Genomic DNA, 17,906 nt, shown 5'->3' with positions numbered 1-17,906 from the left:
TAAGGTAACCAGCTGAAAGGTCAAACACTAGTTTAAAGCCTTCTCCTTCAGAGATATTTGGAGTCATGGCCACTATAGTCGGTCTCCCAGGCAGTGGGAGAATCAAGGTTGTATGATTAGAATTAATGGCAGTGAGGATAAGCAAAAAAGGGACCCTAGCTACTTTTGGGACTCAGTTTTAAGACCACAGCATCATGTAGCCCATTCACCAGTGTGCAAGCATTTTGGGCAGCAGTGCAGCTGGCCTAATTATCCATGGGCAACCATCTTAAGCTACACTGTGGCTGGCCTATTTGTATAGTGAATCTTTGCATCCCCCATTAATGAGCTTAATAGTTGAAACTGGAAGCATCTGCATTCTGCTCGGCCTTTCACTTTAGCAATCCCTATGAATATTGTGGCATTCTCACTATGCATGTCAGGCCAGATTCTTATGTTTTCTATTTACTCCAGCATAAATCTCATATAATACATCATCTTTGCACTATGATGTCAGATTAGGAGACAAAAGCTTTGGCCAAGATGGATAAAAGAGTGTTTTCTCACTGACAATTTGGACTTTAGGTCCTTCAGTTACTTGTCTCTCCTGACCAAGATCATTTCCTTCATTATCAGCTAGGCTGTAAAACTAGTTAGAAACAGGCATGAGTCTCTGGAGAAGTTACAGTGACTTTCTCTATAGAGTTTCAGATAGTTATTACAGTTATAACTGGGATGATACTGTGACTAAGGAAGCAAGTTCAGGGATGTGTCTGCACTGGATCTATGTAATTTTATTTATTTTATTTTATTTATTTAACATTTGTTGACCAAGAAAGTCCGACTAGGTTCCACAGAGCCTGTTTTCAGCGGAGGCCCGGGGAGAAATGCTCCAGATGCATGTCTTTGGAAATAAGTTCTAATCTTTTAAATATGAGCTGAAACAGGCTAAACGGGAATTACCTCCATCTAAAATGGCTTACCAAGACAGTGCTGGAAGATCTGCACAAAAGGAATCATGGGTTGACTCCTCAAGTGGGAGGTCTTTATAATCCCTCCCCATCTCCCCCATCCCTTGTTTTATGCCACTGCAGCTCCTCAGAAAATATAACAACAACAAAAGGAAGAAGGTGAAGCCCAAGAAGAATCTCAAGTAGAAAAAGGTAAGGAGGTCACTGCAGATACATCAAGTATGGATGAAGAGAGACAGAAGAACATAATAACGGAGTGGGGTGGGAGGAAGAGGGTTGTTGTCATGGGTTATCTGAAGGTGGCAGGAACAGCATGAGAGATTCTGAACACCACATGAGAAATGAAGCAGGAAGTAATTGAGTTGTTGGACCATGGGTGGTTCATGGAACTCTACCAGAAAGGAAAAAAAGTCAACATGTGGATGGGCCTAAGGTGGAAGAAGGCAGTTATATCCATGTGAAGGCAATTCAGCAATAGTCACATGACACTGTCTTTCAGATGGAGAATGGTAGAATACCACAGACAAAAAGTATTGTATAGTACGCTAGAGGAAAGACTTATGATGAGCTGAGGGCAGTGTCAACAATTAGTAAGAGTAATGTTGACAAATTAAGATAGTAAACAAGCTATGATGATGGGACAGGTATGCAGTATTCGGGTATAAACAAGTCTCTGAAAGAGGCAAGAAGGCACAAAAGTCAGGCAATATAAGATATGGAAGACAGAGGGAGAGGAGTTGGGTGAGGCTCCGTATAAAGGCAAGCAGGAGGGCAGTAAAATCTTATGTTAAAAAGGAGTTGGTTGTGCAATTAATATGATTATAAAAGTACCATCTTGCAATCACTGGTAATTGATGTTACTAAATAATCCCTTATATTTGAGTTTCAGATTTCCCTGTCAGAAAATACATGCTACCACAAAACATTTTATTCTAGCAGCTTTCTAAGTTTATAAGCGCATTAATTAAAATCTGTCCCTGATTTTGGACCTTTGTCCCTTGCATTATTTTTACTTTGCCCAGATTTGTTACACTAAGAGGTAGAAAGGTACGTGCGAGAGCTTCCATTTTTTTATAAGGCTATGAAGGATATTTTTGTAGGGGAGCACTTTGCCCTTCTGCATCTCTCATCATCGTAGTGTCTCTCCACACTGCAGATAATGTTATATAGAAACTCTGCGGTCACACTTTTCCAGAAACATGTGAAAAGCTGATTTTGTTAGGGAATCAACTATTAATTGTACAATAATATATTGTAACATCTCAATTAGTTACTGGGGTTGTAGGTGATGAGGTGCAGGAGGCAAAAGCAAGTATAAAGCTTTCTGCTGTTTTTACATTTATATTTATATTACCTTAAGGAAGAGTAGTTTGTAAAATTATCTCTTTGTCGGTATTTCACTGTTGTGTATTCAATGATGTTCATCATATGGACCATTGTTGCAATAGTCATAACCACTGAGACATCTGCCACAAAAGGCCTACTGCCTGGTTTGACTTTCAGAGCTTAACATCCTTCCCAGTCAGGTGAACATCAACATCAGTGGGAAGTCAGCATGCTCCCAGTATAAGACTGATTCCCACGTATGCCATATTTCTTGCTGCAGTACAGCTCTTATTATGCATATGCACCATCACCGGTCCAACAGTCTGGCTTGTTACTTGAGAGTTAGCAGATACATATCACAATGGTGATCTTTTTTTACACCTTCTTGTGGCACTTATACTGCATTGTTTAACCGCAGATCACAGTTGCATGCCTCATATGCACTTAAGAGTAGGGCCATCCTTGAACTTAATAGATGTTATTGTGGTAGGCAAATACACTGCAAATGCTTCCATTTTGTTTGGATTCCAAATATTACAGCTCTGGCAGTCAGATCATATTAATTTTAGCAAAAGAACACTGAGATGAAGGGGAAATAGCTCTGCAGTGCTACTTAGATATAAAAGGACTCAAGGTCCTCAACCAGCAGACCTCCATGTCATCAGGAACCCAGCAGCCACATATTTCAGGAGTTCTACCTCAAAAGAATCTTCTGGAGAAGTGCCCCAAACAAAAGGAACAATGGGGGAGATACCATTGCTACTCCTGATGTTCTGTTTATTTTCGAGAGTCTTGGGTCCAGAGAAACCCTTTTAGATCTATAGGCCCTGGTGTTTGTCTTATGCAAATTTCAAATCATTGAATGATGGAATTTGTCTCTTCTCCACTGTTGTGCAATCTTGGAGTTGGTATATAAAGTCAGCGGGGGAGGGGGGCACAACCCCCCCACATGAGGGGTGCAGGGGAGCTTGTCCCCTGCATTAAAAATGTGTTCACTATTTTGAATTTTAAGTCTTTTGCTTTGTCACTCTTCTGAAGTAGAACCATGTACGATACTGACTTATAAAATATTTATAACAAACACCCTGAAGTCCATGCACAGATAGTTCAGACGTCTTGGTTGCTACAGAACTGAAAGAAAAAAAAAATGGAGAAATTGCCCACACCAGGCTATAAAATTATCCGATTAGACAGCTAAGAAAAAAGATGGCAATGTCACTATTTTGTAAAAAAAAAGCACAGTAGATATCTTCCTTTTTCCCCACACCCTGTCAGCTTTGTCTAACTCAGTAATTTTACGAACTGTGCTATAATTGAACACTCACAAGACAATCACAATCCTGAATGGACTCATTAAAACACTAGAAGAGTTTCTCTGTTGGGCCTCCTGAAAAATCCCTAATATAACTATAATATTGGGTGATGATATAGACTGGTTTACCATTCAGTTGGAAAATCCAGCCAATAATATATATCTGTACAAGTCGACTCAGCTTATAACCACACCAACAAGATATAATAAAGCTATATCCAATCAACCCTCAACTGGATCCTAGCATCCTCACCAAATAAAATGTCACCCCATGGAAATCTGCCAAACAGTGAAGGTGATCACTGAGCAATTTACATCATAAGATACCAAAACAACAGCCCCAAAATATATCATTACAGCCTGATAAGAAAATGTAATACTTTTCATGAAGACACTTTTTTTAATACAATACATCCCCTTAACTGGTAGTTATTAAAGACACTCCACATAGATGATGCTGACTCTGAGTTCAATAAAATCTTTCTAGGCATTCTAAATATTCTAGCCCCCTCGGAATAAAAACAGCCAAAACCAACCCAGCCCCATGGATATCCTTAGCAACTTAATAAGTCGTAACAAAACAACTTATTACCAAAGATAAGAAAACGTCTTACTTTATCAGTCAAAACATACACATTAATAATCCCAAATTGTAATGGGTCTCTATCAATAAACTGATAAATCCAAGACAAGTTACACAGCCATCACCAAACACACAGAACACAAGGATACCACAGCCAATCAGTTCAATAACCACTTTTCACAAACTGTACAATCATTATCCAGCCAGGTGACTAAACAAGCCCTTTACGTCGCAACTCATTAAATAACATCCTTCAACGTTTCTCTTTCTAACCATTTCCCACAAATACCATCAAAAATCCTACTAGATCTGTTCCTGACAATCTACCAGGTGAATATCTTTAAATAGGCTACTGCAAATAAATTCCAATAAAATCATCCATATCTAAAAATAAAATCCCTCACAAAAAGAAAATAAATCATTCATTATTCCACTGTACAAGGGTGGACTTAATACAGATCTTTCAAACTACAGGCCAACTGCCTTTTTAATACCACTATCCAAAATATTAGAAAAAATGTATTCATATGCAACTTTTCAACTATCTAATAAATAACCAGCTTATGTCATCAGTGCAGTACAACTTCTGTCTTAATTACCACAAAACTACTGCTTTGCTGAATTTTGTTAATACTGTCAGCACCCACAGAAATGCCAGAAGCCTCATCTCCACCTTCCTTCCAGACTTATCAAAAGCTTTTTAATCTGTCTCTCACCAGAAACACTTACATGAACTCTGACCCTTAGGTGTCACCATCTTTTCATTCTGATGGCTCCATAGCTACCTCTCAAACATGTCATTAGTGAAATGGAAAAGTGAGTTCTTCACTTTCTTGCCTGCAACTATTGATGCACCATAGAGATCTATAATAGGCCCTATACTTTTCAATATACATATCATGGGCCTGTACACTGCTACAAAAAATGTTACCCTACTTCAGTAGACTATTGACTTGACGCTAATCTCCTTTGTCAGATCTCTCTCTGAACTCCAAAACCTTACACAACGATCCTTCTTATTGAAACATAGCTAAATAATTCACAGCTACTAATAACCCCCCCCAAAAAAAAATAAAATTTCTGCTTTTTGCCCCAAAGTCCCTACTGACCATAACGACTTTAAAAATTAGCTGGTTTTAGTAATTGCCCATTACACAGTCAAAGGTATTATTTATTTATTGAATGACATTTACTGACAAAGTCTGACTGGACACAACCACCCTTTTTCAGGGAATTCCCAAGGAGAAAAGCTGTAAAGTTACACATTTAATGCAAGTAATATTTATAATAACAAACTGCAAATGCAGTTTTATGAATACCCAGTATAATAGTCAATATAAAAAGCATTTGTATTGATATTCACAAACATTAATATATCAGTATTGTATTGAGAATTTACAGCTAGAAGAGTGGTATAAAACACAGATAGTCATAATTTAATAAGTACAATAGCATGGGGTATTCAAGGGGATAAGCAAATTTAAGTGTTGAGGAAGACGTAGCGATGAAGTAGTAACAAGGATGTGCTAATTACAAATAGGCATTGTAGTTCAAGAAATGCGATAAAGTCTGGTATTAGAAGGAGTCGGACTCCAGCAGGCCTTTGTCGTTTGCAGATGGTAAGTAGTTGCTTATCATTTTAAGAAAAGAGGGCATTTGGAAGACAATATTGGAGTATGGTGCTAATTGTTGGGCAGGTGGATTGGGTGTGGATGATTTTGTGGGTTAAGATGAGCTAAGTATAAGATAGGTGTTGAAGTTTGAGCCATTTAAGTGTTTTTAGTGCCAAATACAGGTGGGTCTAGTAAGGTTTGTTGCAAGAGAACCTGGTGACTTCTTGTAGCATTGCTCAAAATTATAACTAAGTGTGGCTTGTGGTTGGCCAAGATAGGAGCTCCTATGGGTGAAAGGATAGTAGGCAAGTGGCAGTTAAAGTTACCTTGTTCAAGTTTGAAGAAATGAAAACTGATGACCAAAACCAAAAAATGTAGAAATATGATCCACAGCAGGAAAAAGGAGCCCAAAGAGTAATGTCCAATGATCGAATTTATTGAGTCACAGAGCAAATCTATCAAGCGCTTTCGCTCAGTGCAATACTGAGCTTTATCAAGATGTGTGACTCAATAAATTTGATCATTGGACATTACTCTTTGGGCTCCTTTTTCCTGCTGTGGATCATATTTCTACATTTTTTTGTTCGAGTTTGAAACAAATTTCTTTACCATATGTAGGGTATCTAGTTGTTGATGGGTCTTCTTGGTGAAATTGTAAATATGCCTTGTAGTTATTTTATGTGGGGTAACTTCAAATCATGGTATTATATCTAAGGAAGAAATTTTAAAGTTATTCATGAGCAGACAAGGTGATCCGCTGTGGCGACCCCTAACCGGGAAAACCCAAAAGAGAGAGAAATATTGAGATGTTTTTCATGGAAATTGGGTTTTGGAAAAAAAAATAGGAGTAATTAAGTTTTTTGTGGATTTACTAGCAGATGGTTATTCTGTTTCCAACTTTCAACAGAGGTAAAGGCTTCTTGAATAATCCTCTGAAAATGTTTTATGCTGTCAGAAATGCATATTAGGGTAGAATTGTCAGTGTAATATATGAGAGAGACTTGCTGAGAGCTTTCCTGCATATTGTTTTCTCTCCACTCTTCATCATGGTACTGATCAGGCACATTGGTACCTGTCCAAGCTGGGTGTACTAGCTGTCTGCTTATCCCCCTGACTTAATCCAGTATTGCTGGGGCTGGTCATAGGATTTGGCATTTGGAAAATTGGCACATTTATGCATCCATCAGGGTGGGGGGCTAACTCATGACCTACTCATTTTTCCCTCTTTGTTGCAGACCGGATGGCATACCTGGGGGACAGACATGCAATTGAGATATGCGGCTTTCTGCCCACCTCTGCAATAGTCTCCCCCTGTATCCCTCTTTAGGAATGCCTAACAGGGTGCCTTCCCCAGCCTCCACCAAGGATAGACACAGTAGACACCCATAGGTCACCTACCCACCTTGGGATGGTGATGCCCATCCATCCCTCCCACTCGGTCAGTTTCCAAGCCAATAATCAAACCTAGGTTACGTTGGATATAGTCCAGACTTTATCCCTCTATGCCACTGACTGATTATATTTATGTAGATTGTTTGTGAATATATTGAAAAGTAGAGAGTCAAAAATGACAGAAAGGAAGGAGGGGAGAAAATGAGGAGAATCATTTAACAGACTGGCATCTGTGTGTTAAGTATTTAAACTATAGCAGTCTGGGTTGTGTTAGACTGAGGGAAGACAACTGGCAAAGGCGTTTTTGGTAACAGATTAGATCAAAGGCTTTAGAGAGATCAAGGAATACAGGGCAAACAAGTATGCCTTCATCTCTGGCTTTGTTAATAGTATCTGAGAAGATTAATAAGGGTATAGTAGTACTTTAAGAGGGTCTAAAACCATCCTGTGTTGGGGTCATAGCTTCATAGGTAGGTACTAGGCTATTGGCCCTAGGGCCTATATAAGTCTAGCTAAAAAGGTTCCCTGTCTTTTGTCACCCAAGAAAATTATTTTCCTGTGCCCCTGTCAAGCAGTGCCACAGAAGGGGTCTATATCAGAAGCACAAAATGGCTTCTGAGTGAATATGGAAACAGCGACACATATTCATTGAATCGTATTTAAGTGATTCGATGAATGTCATAGGGCAAGGAGATAGTTGGCCAAATTCACAGAGTTGCCCTTTCCTTCCCTATAGTGCTATCTCGGAGATGGTATATTTAGCTAGGGGGTGTGGGGGGGCAGAGCACCCCATGTTGGGGGGTGTGGGGGTGAAACCCCCCACCTGTTTATGGTATTCATTTTTTTTTTTTTTAGAGAATGGCTGCGTAAGTTTTTTTCCCTAGGGAAAAATTTGGGTAAGTGGCCATTTGCTATTTTCATGTTTGATGCATTATGTGCCGACTTTTATGTAGTTGCACATGTGTACTTTCGGTGTTATAATATTGACCCCCGCAGAAGTGATCCCCGGGGGAAAGTCATCATTACCAAGTCTTGAACCCAGGAGTCTGTGCACTACAATTACAGCAATGTACCTCTACATGATCTGAGCTGTAAAATAGTCAGCTGTGCTCAGTCTAGAACCTGGGATGCTATACATCTTAGTCACAGCAATTTACCACTAGGCCACCTTAGCTGTGAAAATAATCAGCACTTGCAAGTCTTGAAGCCAGGACCCTGCACACCTTAGCCACAGCAAGTTACCACTAAGCCATGGTCAGGAGCTTTTCTTGAAGGATGTGTTGAAGTTGCTTGTGAATGTACTTGTCAAAGATTTAAAAAAAAGGAACAGTATGACAATAGGTCTGAAATTGGCTATATCAGTTGTGGTTCTTCATACATGAGGGAGGATGATGAAGATTTTTTTTCCACAGAAAAATAATGGATTCCTTGATAGATCTATTAATTAGAACAGACACAGTATAGGCTATGGAGCTGGCTGCCAGCTTGAGATATTTTGCTGGGAGATTATCTGTTGAAGGAGAACAGGGTTTCAGTTTTAATAGTAGTGGTTTGATTTAGGAGGCTAGGATAGGTTAAAGGGTGAAATAGGGGGGGGGGTGTGCTGTCTGGATTGCCAGGAGGAATATCTTTAGCAAGGGCTTTAATGCTCCCAATAAAATACATGTTAAACTGAGCAGTTATTTTGGAACGACTGCTATTTGGGGCAGAATTATGAGTGGTAATTGTTTTGGGATACAGTACATTATTCATAGAAAATCAGATTTTTTTTAGACTTGGAACATTGATTTAGTAAAAGATTGCTGTAGTAGATTTTCTCAGCTGCATTAATCTGTCCTTTAGTACAGTCATGAAGTTCTTTAAAGTATTGTAGATTTTGGGGAGATCTATATTTTAACCATTGTTTCCAAGACCTATTCCTTTCATACATTAGGCGCCTGCTTAGAGTGGGTAACCAAGGAGTACGGTTATTTGTTATTCTTTTTGTTGTTGTTGGAGCCAGACTATTGAGGGGTTTTAGGAAAAGTATGGTAATTTTGTTTACAGCTTCTTTGAGTTAAATATTTTCAAGATAGACCTGTTAAAGGATCTTAGGATTCTGTTAAATGTTTCAGGGTTAAAAATAGTGAGGTTATGGGAAGTTCTTAAATGTCAGTCTTATTCAGGCTCCATCCTAGGAAGGCACAGAAAGAGCTGTTACCTTTTGCAACAATTGCTTCAGAAACTCTGCAAGGCTGTTAGCCTTGCAAGTCCAATCTGAACCTGTCCAGAACAGGGGTATTCTTGTGAATCTTAGTAGGCATTCCATCCCTGGGATATGTACTCCTTTGGACAAAATACTTTAGAGTCATATTCCTAAAGACATTAGTCATGGTAAGGGAGTTCCTATGTTTCCTAGACTATATTGCATTGGCAATACTCATATTTTATCTGACAAAGCTGTTCATGAGGACGCTTCAGTGGTACTTCAATGGTATTTTGCATTAGCACTAATCATACCTCAACCTCTTAGTCTAAGAAATCTGGACAAAGCCTAAAATAATGAGGGACAAAGGCCCACAAATAAGAGCATATTTTAAATACTCCAAGAGCAGCAAAGAAGTATTCCACTGTGGAGAGGTCCTACAAACAACCAAAAACAAAAGCAGCAAAATGTATATTCTTCCAAAGGACCAAGACAGCAAAGTAAAATGTTCTTTTATTTATCTGGTGAGCACTTTCATGCCCAACTGAGCACTTCTTCAGACCAATAAAAACAACAATGATTAAAACCCTTATATATCTATACAACAAAGATAGAGCACATCACATGACTAACAAGTGTTAACTTTATTTAAATAAATTACTAGCGTCCCTTTAAATAAAGTTAACACTTGTTAGTTATGTGATGTGCTCTATTTTTGTTGTATGGATATATAAAGGTTTTAATTATTGTTGTTTTTATTGGTTTGAAGAAGTGCTCAGTTGGGCATGAAAGTGCTCACCAGATGAATAAAAGAACATTTTACTTTTCACTCTTGCTGTCGTGGCTGGTCCTTTTGGAAGAATATACGTTTTGCTGCTATATTTTAAATACTGCTCTCATAAACTTAGAAAGTTGCTAAAATATCAGGATTTGTGTGAGGATTCATTTATCTGAAGGATATGAAATCTGCAATCAAATCTAATTCATTATTTTGTGACTTCAATCCTAAATTATTTGCTAGAAAAACAGAAATTTTGGCTGGACATTTTGCAAAAATCAGGACAGTGGAGAGGTATGGCACTGGCACTGCCTGGAGAAACTGATTCCTCTTTGACCATGTATCAGACAGGTCCAGTGGTGAGTCCAGGTCCAACAAAGATAGAAGAACTGGGAGTCCTCTTTAAACAGGGCCCCAAGCACTCTAACTTTGATCACAAATTCCTCAAATGTAGCCTGGGGGAATCTTAAAGTCTAGGACAACTGAGGCAAAACCCACTGTAGGAGGCATATACAAAATACTGGCATTGTTCCACCCCATGTGGAAGCTCTGGATGCTGCACTTTATGATGGACAGTGTCACTATGATGTGCTATATAAACAAATGACCAGGCTCACTAGTGCCCACTCTGCTAGCAGTTAAAGTACATGTATTAACCTAGAAACAAGTAAACCAATTAGGCCCTCCTACACTCGATCCCAACACCACTCCCAGATTGATTAAGTAGTAGAGAAGCAGATCTTGAAGAATACGTACTAGACAGTAAAGTATTCCTGAGATTAGTCCAAGGTAGAATGTACGGAAAGACCTTTTTTGATTCTCTGAGCAGCAGACAGCTGAATAAACTTTTGCTCCAATTACATCACAAAAAAGCCTGGGCAGTGGATACCTTCTTCAGAAGGGCCATTCTGTTTTTATATGCTTACCCTTCTGTCCACCTGCTCTCCAGGGTGGTCCAAAAAGTAAAAGTGGGGGTATCAATGATTACTTCGATAAACCCTTTTTGGCTCACACAGCAGTAGTTCTCTTTCCTGATAGCAATGGCAAAGGAGAAAAACCTTACATTCAGCCTCACAGGTCAACTGTTTGACTGACCTCAGTGAGTCCTCGATACAACTATATCTGTAAACATTAAAACTGATGATCTAACCTTCCTTTACTTTAGACCCCCTCAGAGGGTATGCTTAACATTATATGGGAGGCAGGGGAGACTGCTACAAGGAAATCTTCCTACTTAACTGGAAAAGATTTTCCCTGTGGTACGAGGGGAGGAATTATGATTCCAACCTTGCTTCAGTGCCCTCAGTTCTGTAATACCTGAGAGAACTTAACAGGACACAGCTGTCTTATGTCTCAGTGAAGATATTGCTTTTTGTCATGTCAGATTGACTGCCTCTGGACCCTATTTACCTTCATTGCTCTGCAGTCACTATTTTTGGGTCTACCTATGGAAAAAATATACCAATTCACAGCAGAAACTCCGGTTTCACCAATTAGTGCTGAAGTCACCAGCAACCACAATGAATAGAAAAATATTTGTTTATTATATCCACATAATGCCAAAACGACACACGGACTGTAACAACAACAAAAAAAGGAAAACTGACGATACACTGCGATAAACGAAGTGGCAAATACACAAAACAATGCCAAATAAATCCAACAGTTTAGCGCTTTCAACCAGCGTCTCTGGTCTTCATCCGAACTGTTGTGAATTAGCTTACATTAGGTTTAAATAAATTCTTTTGCGCCAAAAAGTTTTTTCCTTTAAAGATACAGTGTAAAAACTAGTTACAGAAAACTATGTGTACATCAATAATCAGTTCAATTCTCCCGGAATCTGCAAGTTACCTCCATTGTATGCATAAACTGTCCAAGTGAATAAATAAAAATGCTTTGAAGTACTTTAGAAATATTTAAAAATCTTTAAAAATCTTTAGATCTATCCAAGTTATCAAGACTCTGATATCTATGCTATAATGTGTTGGTCAAATACCAAATGTTATTGACAAAGCATGAGTGAAAAACTATTTACATGCCAAGTATTGTTGACAAAACATGAATGATAGTTATCACAAAGTCTTCTCATAAAATCGTCTCCTATACTGGCCCAATTGATGTATAAATAAACAAACAAAGAATAACCAGAAAATAGTATGCTAACAAATTCTACTCAGCGCTACGATGCTATGCATATGCTGAAGATTATTTAAGGAAACACGCGACACTAAAATTAGTGCCACAACTTTATAGCTTTTTAAGTGCTGTTAATGTATATAATATGATCAGTGTATACTATATGAAATATTTAAAACGTTGTGCTGTCTATGATTTAAATATTGAATAAATAAATAAATAAATATATACATATAGTTACCCACTGTGTAGTTAGATGTTCCAATCGTAGTGTTATGTAAATAAATGTTGTGTACAGGTTCAAGCATAAACTGCCTGCATTACATAGATGTAAATGTGTAAAAAATATATAAATATGTATATACATATAAAAAAATATAAAAAAAATATATATAACAAATATAATAAATATGATATAAATATGTATTAAGAAAATGAAAGTGGATAATTGCATCAAATATATAAATTAATCTTTATTTCATGAGTGTAGTTAAAAGTATTAAATATATTAAAAATATAAAAGTTTGAACAGATATAGGTACTTAAAAACGTGACTTGTACAATGTATTGTAAACAGTATATATAGAGTACAAAATTAGTACGTGATTAATAATTTTGAATTCCTTATAAAAAATATATATGTGAACAATATATATATATAAATATAAATATACTTGTTGGTAAGTGAATTAAACATGTTACTGTCAGTTAAAAAAACATTTTATAATTTATGTATCGGTATAGCAAAAGTGTGTTGCAAATTGATATGAAAATATAATGTTAAGATTCTGTTGCATATAATTTGATGTTAAACATATCTCTTGCTACAATGACTTTCGATAACAAACAATCCCTGAAATTTCACACCAATATTCAAAATCAAAGTGATTTTGTAGATATAAATTCATTTAACCCTGGTGGACTGGTGGTATCCAAATATAATTGCCACCATGTTTCACGAAATGCCAATATTCCTTTAAGGTCACCTCCCCTAGGGTCATTATAAATGACTTCTAATATAGTAAATTTGAAAGTTTGTTCGTCTCCAAGTAATTCTACATGTCTAAACAAAGCATTAGTTCTATCCTTGTTGTTAACATAATCCATAAATTCTAACAATTCATCTACACCTCCCTGCCAAAGAATGTAAATGTCATCCAAGAACCTGGAATAGTATTTGACCTTCTTAAAATATTGACATTTAAATAACATACTATCTTCCCAATTCAACATAACCAGGTTGGCGTAGATGGGAGCACAAGCTGCTCCCATAGCAACGCCCCTGGTTTGTCTAAAGAGCTCGCCCTCAAAATATAAGAAATTGTTTTCCAGTACTATAGACATCATTTCAGTTATCAAACAAATAGTGTCCCAGTCTAAATCAGTATGTCTCATCAAGCTGTTTGTGAAAGCTTCTAACCCTTCAACCTTAGGTATGCATGAAAACAGGTCTATCACATCTATTGTAACAACATATAAGGGACTATCATTCAATATATCATTTACAGTATACTTGGAGAGAAAACACCATGAGTCTTTGACCATATGATGGATGATGGTATAAATATTTTTTAATTTTATATCAATGAATTTACCTATTTGGAAGGTTTTAGAATAACTACCAGATGTTTGAAAAAACGTATATATAATCATCTTTACTGTATCAAAAACAAGGATAGAACTAATGCTTTGTTTAGACATGTAGAATTACTTGGAGACGAACACACTTTCAAATTTACTATATTAGAAGTCATTTATAATAGAGTTGTGGCACTAATTTTAGTGTCGCGTGTTTCCTTAAATAATCTTCAGCATATGCATAGCATCGTAGCGCTGAGTAGAATTTGTTAGCATACTATTTTCTGGTTATTCTTTGTTTGTTTATTTATACATCAATTGGGCCAGTATAGGAGACGATTTTATGAGAAGACTTTGTGATAACTATCATTCATGTTTTGTCAACAATACTTGGCATGTAAATAGTTTTTCACTCATGCTTTGTCAATAACGTTTGGTATTTGACCAACACATTATAGCATAGATATCAGAGTCTTGATAACTTGGATAGATCTAAAGATTTTTAAAGATTTTTAAATATTTCTAAAGTACTTCAAAGCATTTTTATTTATTCACTTGGACAGTTTATGCATACAATGGAGGCAACTTGCAGATTCCGGGAGAATTGAACTGATTATTGATGTATACATAGTTTTCTGTAACTAGTTTTTACACTGTATCTTTAAAGGAAAAAACTTTTTGGCGCCAAAGAATTTATTTAAACCTAATGTAAGCTAATTCACAACAGTTCTGATGAAGACCAGAGACGCTGGTTGAAAGCGCTAAACTGTTGGATTTATTTGGCGTTGTTTTGTGTATTTGTCACTTCGTTTATCGCAGTGTATCATCAGTTTTCCATTTTTTGTTGTTGTTACAGTCCGTGTGTCGTTTTGGCGTTATGTGGATATAATAAACAAATATTTTTCTATTCATTGTGGTTGCTGGTGACTTCAGCGCTAATTGGTGAAACCGGAGTTTATGCTGCGAATGGGTCTACCTAGGAAGGATGCTGTGCCCTCATGAGACTTGGGTCAGTCTTCAAGAGCACAACCCAAGTTTCTTTTTGAGCTGGCTGCCTTAGCACACCTCAAATTCCTGACTTGGACACCTGCTGTTTTTGCTTTCAATTACATCAGCTAGAGCAACCTCTGGACTACAAGGGGCTAAAATGCTGACACAGCCTTTCCTAATCTTCCACAAGACAGACTCAACCTGTGCACAAACCTTGCCTTCATACCTGAAAAGCTCAATGAACTATTTCTAAGACAGTCTGCAGTACTGCCATCCACATACCAAATGTAATGGCAAAAGAATGCCTAATTTGATGGATGCCTGCAAGCAACTGAGATACTACTTGGGCAGAATAAGAAATGTAAGATGATTAACTTTTTATGTCCTTTGTAGCTAAAAATAAACTATGTCTAAATGACGGGCTTATTTTATAGCTTGTTGATGCTGAGCTCATAGCAAAACCCTCAATGGATGTATTTGGTCACATTCCCTTAGAAACTTTTGTTTCAAGGTCTTTATTACCTTGCAGGACTTTTTTCCAATTCTTTTTGAAAAGGCACAGAAAGGGCTGTTACATTTTGCAAAGATTGCTTCAGAAACTCTGCAAGGCTATTAGCCTTGCCAAGTCCAATCTGAACCTGTCCAGAACAGGGGTATTCTTGTGAATCTTAGTAGGTATTCCAACCCCAGGATATGTACTACTTTGGACAAAATACTTTAGAGTCATATTACTAAAGACATTAGTCATGGTAAGGGAGTTCCTATGTTTCCTGGACTACATTGCATTGGCAATACTCATATTTTATCTGACAAAGCTGTTCATAAGGATGCTTCAGTGGTACTTCAAGGGTATTTTGCATTAGCACTGATCATAGCTCAACCGCTTAGTGTAAGAAATCTGGACAAAGCCTAAAATAATGAGGGACAAAGGCCCACAAATAAGAGCATATTTTAAATATTCCAAGAGCAGCAAAGAAGTATTCCACTGTGGAGAGGTCCTACAAACAACAAAAAACAAAAGCAGTAAAATGTATATTCTTCCAAAAGGACCAGCCAAGATAGCAAGAGTGAAAAGTAAAATGTTCTTTTATTCATCTGGTGAGCACTTTCATGCCCAACTGTGCACTTCTTCAGACCAATAAAAACAACAATGATCAAAACCCTTATATATCCATACAACAAAGATAGAGCACATCACATGACTAACAAGTGTTAACTTCATTTAAATAAATTACGAAAGTTCCTTTAAATAAAGTTAGCACTTGTTAGTCATGTGATGTGCTCTATCTTTGTTGTATGGATTTACAAAGGTTTTAATTATTGTTGTTTTTATTGGTCTGAAGAAGTGTTTAGTTGGGCATGAAAGTGCTCACCAGATGAATAAAAGCACATTTTACTTTTCACTCTTGCTGTTAATAGTCCTTGGAAGAATATACTTTGCTATATTTTAAATATTGCTCTCATAAACTTAGAATGTTGCTAAAATATCAGGATTTGTGTTAGGATTCATTTTTCTGAAGGATATGAAGTCTGCAATCAAATCTACTTCATTATTTTGTGACTTCAATCCTAAATTATTTGCTAGAAAAACAGAAATTTTGCCTGGACATTCTGCAAAAATCAGGACAGTGGAGAGGTATGGCACTAGCACTGTCTGGAGAAACTGATTCCTCTTCGACCATGTATCAAACAGGTCCAGTGGTGAGCCCAGGTCCAACAAGGATAGAAGAACTGGGAGTCCTCTTTAAACAGGGCCCCAAGCACTCTAACTTTGATCACAAATTCCTCAAATGTAGCCTGGGGGAATCTTAAAGTCTAGGACAACTGAGGCAAAACCCACTGTAGGAGGCATATAACAAATACTGGCATTGTTCCACCCTATTTGGAAGCTCTGGATGCTGCACTTGATGACGGACAGTGTCATTATGATGTGCTATATAAACATAGGCTTGCCACCCCTCCATTTGTTTTTCCGGACTATCCGGAAATCAAACTGATTCTCCTGTAGTCCAGAAAACACTGTACAAACTCCGGTATTCTGTTTCAAAAAGGTAACAGACTATTGGAGTTTGTAAATCGGCTGATTTACTGTGCTTTTTTTTTTTTTTTTACAGAAAAGCATAGTAAATCAGCCAAAAGCAGGTATCAGGAATGAAAAAAGAGGGCGTTCCTGCCGAGTGATGCCATTGTTATGTAACAAAATGGGTGGAATATGGGTGGGGAAGGGGGTGGGGTGGGCGGGGTTACTGGTGAAGCGAGGGACGTGGCTTTACTCCAGTTTTAGCCACGAAGGAAAGTGGCAACCCTATATAAACAAATGACCAGGCTCACTAGTGCCCACTCTGCTAGCAGTGAAAGTACAGGTATTGACCTAGAAACAAGTAAACCAATTAGGCCCTCCTACACTCGATCCCAACACCACTCCCAGATTGATTGAGTAGTAGCGAAGCAGATATTCAAGAATACATACTAGACAGTAAAGTATTCCTGGGATTAGTCCAAGGAAGAATGTACGGAAAGACCTTTTTTGGTTCTCTGAGCAGCAGACAGCTGAAGAAAATTTTGCTCCAATTACATCACAAAGAAGCTTGGGTAGTGGATACCTTGTTCAGAAGGGCCATTCTGTTTCTGTATGCTTAACCTTCTGTCCACTTGCTCTCCAGGGTGGTCCAAAAAGTAAAGGTGGGGGTATCAATGATTACTTCGATAGAACACTTTTTGGCTCACACAGCAGTAGTTCTCTTTCCTGATAGCAATGGCAAAGGAAAAAAACCTTACATTCAGCCTCACAGGTCAACTGTTTGACTGACCTCAGTGAGTCCTCGATACAACTATACCTGTTAAACATTAAAATTGACGATCTAACCCTCCTTTGCTTTAGACCCCTCAGAGGGTATGCTTAACATTATATGGGAGGCAGGGGAGACTGCTACAAGGAAATCTTCCTACTTAACTGGAAAAGATTTTCCCTGTGGTACCTGGGGAGGAGTTATGATTCCAACCTTGCATCAGTGCCCTCAGTTCTGTAATACCTGAGAGAACTCAACAGGACACAGCTGTCTT

At 37.7% G+C, this 17,906-nt stretch overlaps 1 protein-coding gene and 1 long non-coding RNA gene across 2 annotated transcripts in view; one reads left to right on the top strand and one right to left on the bottom strand.

Annotated features, from left to right (window-relative positions):
- The window catches only part of LOC122811315, a 1,944,054-nt gene that overhangs the window by 1,123,659 nt on the left and 802,489 nt on the right, over positions 1-17,906 (bottom strand). The window lies entirely within an intron of this gene.
- The window catches only part of TACR1 (tachykinin receptor 1), a 790,616-nt gene that overhangs the window by 662,333 nt on the left and 110,377 nt on the right, over positions 1-17,906 (top strand). The gene's annotated exons all lie outside the window — the stretch shown is intronic.

The sequence above is a fragment of the Protopterus annectens genome, chromosome 9.part0 (genome assembly GCF_019279795.1).
Source record: "Protopterus annectens isolate FY-2018-M chromosome 9.part0, PAN1.0, whole genome shotgun sequence".
Classification (NCBI taxonomy): domain Eukaryota; kingdom Metazoa; phylum Chordata; order Ceratodontiformes; family Protopteridae; genus Protopterus; species Protopterus annectens.
The sequence above is the reverse complement of the archived record's forward strand: the minus strand, read 5'-3'. Positions and strand labels throughout refer to the sequence as shown.